Source organism: Meleagris gallopavo, chromosome Z, assembly GCF_000146605.3.
Source record: "Meleagris gallopavo isolate NT-WF06-2002-E0010 breed Aviagen turkey brand Nicholas breeding stock chromosome Z, Turkey_5.1, whole genome shotgun sequence".
NCBI lineage: Eukaryota > Metazoa > Chordata > Aves > Galliformes > Phasianidae > Meleagris > Meleagris gallopavo.
In genome coordinates, this window is record NC_015041.2 from 2661774 (window position 1) to 2670604 (window position 8831).

Consider the following 8831-nt stretch of genomic DNA (forward strand, 5'->3'; position numbering starts at 1 on the left):
AAAAAACAACACAGAAAACTAGCTACTTTTCATGAAATTGTAACTGCACTATAGGTGGACTCTTGCTTTAATACATAATTCACCCAGAAACTCACGTGTCCTTGTGCCACTAACTTCTTTTTACTTTTTATAAATACCTTGCATAAGCTTAAAGTTCAGAAAGAAGTAATAAAAAGCACTATTTCTTAAGTTACATAAGTTACACATACAAGATGTGTTTCCATCTGAGTACGACCATAGGTCGCTTGTCCAGCCCTGGCATATATGGTTTGTAATGGAAAGTCCAAAGTATCTTACAGCTCCGTGAAGTCATTGGGTGGCCTCCACCCATATCCCAGCAGACGCAAATCAAATAAACTTCCCATAAATAGCACAAACTGACAGCACAAGCAGAAAGGAAAGTAAAAAAAAAAAAAAAAAAAAGTAAACAGTAGAATCCTGAACTGCTATCTAGCCTTAGAAATATTTTCGGAAGCTCAGAGTAGATAGAAGTATCTTGCTAGAGCATCACAAAAGAACTTATGCTTAAAGCTGTGCACATCTTCTGGCAATAGGGAGGAGGTTCATTTCCAGAGCTGCTGTCGTGCTGGTTTTACCAAAGATGATCTCGAAAAACTAACAGGCTCAGTCTACCACACATCTACCTTGACTCACCCTATGGTCAGTAAGTCTCTCCCTTTCACCACCAATGAAACAAGTATGTTTACTTCATTCAAATCAATTGTAGGGTGGATTAGTTAATGCTCTTACATTGTTTTCAACCCAGGTGTTTACCATGTGGTACTCACTAATTACTAACGCAATTAGTACATTAAAGCCTCCCAGCTGAAAGGAGCTGCTCCACCTAATTGACTGACCTTGCACCTTGCCTCTCCTTTCTGCCTATAGAGGTGATGGGAGCCAGAGTTACCTTCCTCTTTTAACCAGTCCAATAAAAATAAGAATAGAAAAAAAAAAAAAAAGCCATCCTATTTATCTGCCATTTCACATTGTTAATCTCCTTGGAGAAGGATGCAATGTACACACACTTCTGTGCTGCAACACAAACACAAGGTGGTAAAAGCTCAGCAGTGCAGCATTCCAGGGAGTTACTGCTGTGGTATGCACGCATGTACAATGGGCACTCTGTGCTGGTCTCCGCCCACAGACTTTTAACCTCTCTCGATGCTGGTAAAAAAGAGCAGGTTTCTCACAGAGAGCATCTGCCCCAGCAGGCAAGGCAGCAGGATGCGGCCACAACACCCTCAGAAAACAAAAGCATGAAGAAAGAACCATAGGCTGTGATGGGACGAACAGCTCTCTTGGGACCTTATGTTGAGTGGGACCTGAAATATAACTCCTGACTGATGTGCGAAGGGTCTTTCAAGTTTGGAATCACTGGGCTGCATTTTATGGAGGATTTATAAAAAGCTGTGTTTCTGCCCTGTATCTCAGCCTCAAGATCAGGATCACCATGTCCATTGCTTATCCCAGCCCAGGTGAGCAGCTCAGGGTCAGTGGAAACAAGCAATGGATGAATAAAGGCATTGCATTAAGCCAATGTCAGATGTGTTCATGCCAAAGCCAGCTTTAAAATCCTGCTTTAAAATATTGGCCTTCTGTCATGTTAAGAGTTAGCAGATGATGATATCAACAGACCTGCAGGTAGCGACAAATAACCCTGCACTCAAACACCATGCAGAATTAACTGGGTCATTGTTTCAGGTATCTCCTTACTCTCCTTCAGGGTTAATAGTTAAATGACTCGGGTGCAGGGACATTATACTTGTCTTTCTTGTTTGGGCAGGCTGCAAGTGCTTGGATTAATTAGAAAACCTCACTTCAGACTTCTTAACAAGTAACCTCCTGGGTGAAGTCCTGACCTCTCCTTTCTTCAGTTTGGGGCACACTGCAGCTCTGCAGGAGCCACTGAGCTCTGGGTTTTCATCATCAAGGGCAATAGTTTCTTCCTGGTGACACTCCCGAAGGATACGAGGGTCTGAGCTTTCCAACTGAAATTAAAAGTAGAAATCAAGTTTAATCTTGGAGAAAAGATTTCAAAAATCAAGCTCCTAAACTGTTTGTGGATGAAGTCCTCTCAGGTTCTGGTTCAACTCTTATCTCCTGGACTTCTTTCTCTTCTTTGTGTCCATGTGTTTGCATCTCCCTGACTTTGGGCTGGCCTGCAAGCAAAAGCACTGAAGGGAAGACAGGAATTATCTGTGCTCAATCAGTTCTTCTGCTTTAGCTGGCAATGTACAGACCTGGAAAACCAAGAAGGATGCTGATTTTCCAAGAGATTCCAAGTTATATTTTCAACACCAAAGATATAAGGGATGCTGAGGCTTCTAAGTGCTTACCCACACTGCCCTGCCAGGCTCATGAGCATCAATTCCTGTTCAATAAGCATCTACAGAGGTATTTTACCATTCAAATTAAGCTCCCAGAGGAAAATGTTACCACTAGAAAGCTTCCTATAGTCAAGTTAAATTGCAGGAGGATAATTCACAGGTGAATGACAACAAATTTCACAGAAGTTGGCATTAGCTCTTAATTAGGGAGCAATTCACACTTCCTCTGATAAGTACTGAAAAATAATCAAATGCTCAGCCTGGCTGCTCCCATGTCTCTTATCAGCACCTCTGGGCACCTGAGTTCACCTCAGATACACTCCTGGAGGCAAAGGCCTGAAGGAGAAGACCTCCCTTTGGGTCATGTAGGTGTTTGCCATTAAGGCTTCCAATGCTCTATCTTTTCCTTCCTCGGGCAACAGCTCACACTTGCAAGTATTTGGGTATCAGGGCTGTTAAATGACTAAAGTGAAAATTTGCTAAGGACAAAAACGAAGGTGTACCTGTTTGTGACGCTCCAAAAATGAAAGTGGGTATAATGCTTAACACAGCTTTTGCCTGGTGCCCAGAAACAATTGCATTTATAGCAAGCAAATAGAAGCACAGAGGCACCACTGCTTAGGCAAACACAGGCAAGCTGGGTTCAGCTGCCCAGTGTTTGTGCTGCTGCTCTCTCTGGTTTGCTTAAATACAGGGAGCACCAGCAGAGAACTCAGAGCAGTTTAAAGAGATGTTGCCCCAATCCCACTGTACACTAATCTCAGGCATGACTGTAGCTACAGAGGTTGCCTTTGTTTTACCCATGGAGCCCAAAATGCCACAAGAAGGAAATGAAATATATACGTATGTCTGCATATAAGATGTATGGATAAGGGGAAACTGAGGCACACTCAAGTCTGAGAGCATTGTGTTGAAAGTGAAATGGAGATCACGTCCACCAAATCCCATATCCACTGTGTTGCCTTTGGGTCTCATATTTCTCTCATGCAACAGACAGTTATGAAATCCCTAATCCCTGCAAAATACCAGGAATACTGGAAACCTCCTTATGCTCCATCTTTTTAAAACCATTCACCACAAAGCACTGGAGACTATGCAGCAATATTTAATTATGATGTATCACCTTTCACTCCAAAGACTCCTGGGTTGCTTCCTCGATTATATATGCCACTGCTGAAACACAGCTGACTCTGAGGCAGAGGCCATTGGACAACCCGCATTACACTCAAGGGAAAGTTTTGGTCAGAAACCTGCTTTTATGAGAAGTGTCAGTGAAACTTCAGACTCCATCATGGGGGATAAAAAAGCCAATAGCCTGCTTTGCAGCAAGCTGCACTGAACTCAGCTAACCCATTCTGAGAATACAAAAAGAACCCCAATCTATTTCATCATTTTTGCTTTGCAAAAAAGTCTGTGAAGTTCAGGCATGGTACTGTGACCACAATTGCTATGGTGTCAGGTCCATGCACTGCCAGATGAGCCAGCAGCACAGATTTGATGCAGACAAGGCACAAGTGCACAGCAAATTTGACCAGGAGAATGAGTTTATACCAGATTAGTATCATGCACAAGCAGTGTATTTAATCTGCTGCTCAGAGCCCTGGGGCTAGATTTATCATGCCTTTGAACCTTGGCTTTATCTTTTTCCCGTGTCCATGATGCTCTGAAAGAGCAACCCATCTTTGGCAGGGAGCTGGAAAAATGAGAGTGACAGCTATTTTCCATCCACACTATACATTCCACAGAAAAAACTCTTTCACCTAACTTGTGTCAGTCTGTACAGAAGTGACACTGAAAGGTCTTACCTTCAGGACATTGAAGGTTTTACCTTCAAGTAAAACCAATGAATGTCAGCTCTTGATAAGGAATTGGGAATTGTCTGTTGATGTCCAAATCCCTGCGGAGCACCACTGTACATCCTGCCCTTGCAGATCCTGCACTGAGCCATGTAGTGGACTGGACTATCATTGATTTTTCTCTGTCAATTTCAGACATTCTGTGCTTGTCTGATGTATTTTTTGGTGTTGGGCAAACTGAGCTCTTCATTACATGGCAGTTTCAGGTATACTGCTAAAACTCACATCTATAAGATACACCTGGATATAGGCAAGCATAAAATATGTGTGGATATACATCAGATAGTGTGAGATCCTCGATTGATATGACTAATTGCAAGCAGAATGACCATATGTAAAGGCCTGTAATCCACAGATTATCTGTAAAGCTAACTAACTAACCAGAGCATGTGATTCATTAATAGGGTGGGATGATGCATGTGGTTACAGAGGAGAAAGGTGATTGCTCTTCATGCCTTCCCTTGTCCTGCCCTGCTCTCCACATTGCCCATTACTTTTGTTCCAATCCTTCCACCTCTGCCTCTGATTTTGTGTGGGTTTTGTGAGGACTGTTTCTGGAAGGAAGGGGTGCTAACTGTCTCAGGTATGTTCTATCCGCAGGAAAATAAAGGGCAAGGATTAAAGGAAGTTACAAGAACAACAACATAAATGTTTCTACTGGATTGGATAGTGTAAGCACTATCAGCTCTCTGCAATTCCACCAACGTGACTGAGGAGAGATGACTGATGGCTCTGCCCTGGCATGCCCAAACCTGGCAAAGGAAGACAGGAAAAGCCACACTAGAGGGGAAAAGACAAGATAACCTGAAGATCTTGCATAGCCAGACAAGGCTGCAAGAATCACCCGTAAGAGACAAAAATAAATGAGATACTAAATATATTCCTATCTATGGAGGCATGCAAGAGTGCGCATTACACATGTGTGTATCTGTCTTCTCAACATAGAGACATTAAGAGTAGATTATGGAATCATATTTGAGTCCATAATTAGGTTTGAGAGTCCATAATTAGATCAGATAGTCACCTTTCTATGTAAGCAGCTAACTATCATACAGCGCCGAAGGGAGGGCCAACTGAATGGTTAAACAACTGATGTGGCCATAAATCACGAAGTCCATAAAAACAGTACTGTCCAAGGTACAGCTGTGGCAACAACTAGTGTAGCAAAGCACCCATTTGTGATAGGAAGGGAGATGCCCATTGTGTCATTCAAGGACTTTTACAAGCTCCTGCCTGAGATCTGAGACAAAATTCTATAAATCCATTCATTCACAACTTAGAGGTACACCTTGGTATAGAGGAAGGAAGTATAATCATGAGATCTGTAAACACCTTCTCTTTCTACTGGTCTCAAAAGGACAAGCCTCATCCCACCTGTGCTCTCTGAGACAAACATTGTTGTGTCATTCCCTTACAACTGGGCTCAACTCACTGCATTTACACCTCTGGATCAAGGTGTTCAATCCCAATGACAACAAGAGATAGTATGTCATTTTTACCCATCATCCTCATGAAGGTTAGTCCTCTGAGACACTAAAAAGCAGAAAGAAGTGCCAGTTGTGATACAAGTCATAAAACCACAGAGAGCGAAGACAGGAGATTTGTCTACATGGGGTCAACACTAGGTTGCTGAGCTTCCAGATCAAACTTCATCAGTGTTGGTGTGATGTATGCCCCAGGGAAACTTCTGATGCAGCGGACACCCCTAACACTCTGCTGAGTGCAGCAGTGTGTGTCATGAAAAGAACAGAACTTATTCCATTAATAACAGCGATAAAATTTGTTGGGGGACTTCAAATGCTTACTCTTGCCAAGCTCTTGCCAAGCGCACCATCCTGGAAGTAGTGGAAGTCACTCTAAGCTACAAATGGAAAGTTTTATGGGTATTCAGGGAAAGCATACTGGCACAGAGACCAGCCACAGAAAGCAAAAGCCCGTACAATTCCATCATCTGTGTTACCAAACTTTCCTAGATTGCCTCTGCTCTTGGAAAGCTGCCATCAGACACAGTAGCCTCCTTCTAACACCATCATGGTACAGCAGTAATCTCTCCTCCCTCTGATCAAACATTTCCCTTTGTGCTCTGAAATGTGCGTGAAAAGATTTCTCTATATAAATCATTAACGAAAGCTTTGTTTTTGTTTATTGCAACTGCCACAGGACTCATTCCTCCTACTTTTTATCCCCCCTTCCATTATTTCATTTTCTGTTGCATGAATGCCAAAGTACACCAGCTTTTCCTTTCCTTAGAAGAAAAAAAAAAAAAGAAAAAAAGAACATAAAGAAATAAATAAAATAAAACTACGCATCTGATAGGGAATGCAACTTGGCTCAGTATCCATTCCTCAGAACAGTAAGTGATGGCACAAAAAGGATCATGAAGGCTTCAGTGCAGCATCTGTGCTCAGTCTAGAGGATGTACAACCAGTACATCCCATGTCATCCAGCGTTCTGCATGCCTCAGATGAGGCTCATGAATAAGAAAGGTTGAATTTTGTTCATGGACAATTGCATTGTGGATTTCTATGTTGAGTGAGCAATGATATCTTGGTGCTGTAGGTGCTGTATAACGCATGAGAGCTGCTGCAAAAGTAATGCCTCCTATTTTATTTGTTGGCCCACAGTCAGAAGCAGGTGTTCGTAGTATGGCGGTAGAAGCTGAACCTTCCCACCAATATTCCATTACATTTTATCACTGTGTGACAGATGGCAGCAGAGGGATAGTTTGGCAAAATGGCATCTGATATGCAGGAGCATAGGAAGAAAAGGTGTGGAATTGAATTCCTCCATGTAGAAAAAACAACGCCCACTGATGCTTACTGAACATTTATGGAGACTAAATAGTGGATGTGAGCACAGTGAGGTGGTGGGTAGTTTGTCTTAGCAGTGTTGGCAGAGCCAGTAGATCACCTTTACTGGTGCAAATCTTTACATACATGACATGCAAGCCTTTATACACTTCTGGTGAAAATGGAGAGCTAATGGTGGTGACTATGCTGAAAAATAGTGTTTTCTAGCTGAGAGTTTGCTCTATCAAATAGCATTATTATACTCTTTGTATCTATTGTGGTTTCCAAGGAAATAAATAGGAGGTATTATTTTCAGAGCAACATATGTACTAAGAATTCCCGACATCAGGAGGGGACTGTGGGAAAACAGCATATGCAGAGCATGCAAGGAGAGCAATAATTTGGGATTCTTAGAGGAAGGCATTTCCTTTGTCTTGCAGAACATCTCATTCCTTTGAGGAAGGAGAGGATGACTGGGTCTTGAGGAAGAAGTAAAATTCCCTCAGAGCCTCATGATGTGAAGGAGGCCAGAGCAGAACAGAACAAAGTGGACATGACTGGGTATGCACAAGAGCAAAAAGCAACCCACTGTTCCAAGACAAAAGTGATAGACATTAGACAGGAATGTGCTGGTTGGAGGACTCAAGGACAACCAACAGTTGTGTGTGGGCAAAGGAAAGGAGCTCAGTCTCTAACAAATCTGAGGAAGAAATATTCACAGAAGTGCTGAGAGAAGTTGAGTCAGAGGGAAGATAACAGCCTGCTTAGTACCTGCATGCCCCAAAGGCCTCTCTGGCTGAACAATTTCACTGCGCTGTTTGTGAGACATAGCTTATGTCTAACTGCATCCAAGGAGGCAAAAATTAATGACACAAATCGCTGATAAGGAATACAACTTGGCTCAGTATCCTTTCCTCAGAACAGTAAGTTCAAGCAGGATCAGGTCTTTGTGTTGTGATTCCTTTATAACATCACTGAAAGTTATTAAAGATCAGGATGGGGTCAATATCTGGGGGAACTCCTGGCCAGCACACTGCTAGGTGCTCTCTGTAGTGATGAACTATGGGTCTCTGTGCTCCTAACATGAGTAAGGCAGAGCTGGACTATAGAGTTTCAAGTCAAGAGACCTCTGAACTGAGACATCCTTATTATTGTGTTTCTCAGCTAGAGACAGATGCAGGTTTGAATGAAGCTCCAGTCCCCACCTGGAAACACAATGCAGCTTATTGTTATTTTGATTGTTATGGTGTGTATGCACACACACACACACACACACACACACACATACATACATATATATATATTTGCTAGAGATTTTACTTCAGAGCATTGGGAGATCTGTTCGCTAAGTGAAGCCTTAAAAAGAATATTCAGTCCTGAAAGGTGGCATGTTCTAAGAGCAAATATGTCTTCAGCTCCCATAAAAGGAAGGAGGAGCAGAATCTATGCTTCTGTGACTACTTCACATGACACGGAAGTGGGATCTAATATAAATCAGCACCTATGGCAAATGACATTTATAACACTTATGCAGCAGGATTTGTAGGGATGGTGCCATGCTGTTAAAGCCAACAGACTAAAAGAGCTTGATTGACTTTAGTATGCCCACAATGACACTTTTAAATTGTCATAGCTTCAGATGATGTGACCTTTGTTGTTTTTTTTGTCTTTTTTTTTTTTCCCCTCACTCACCAAAAGAAGACAGGAGCCTTCAACAAGCCCTATGTTTACATCCATTTATCATCTCAAAGTCTAGCAGGTTAGAATGTTGCCCTATTTAAAAGCATATGGTTAGAATAATTTAAAAGAGAAAAGTGTTTCCCCTTCTTCCCCCACGCTTACTTCTTTTCTGAATA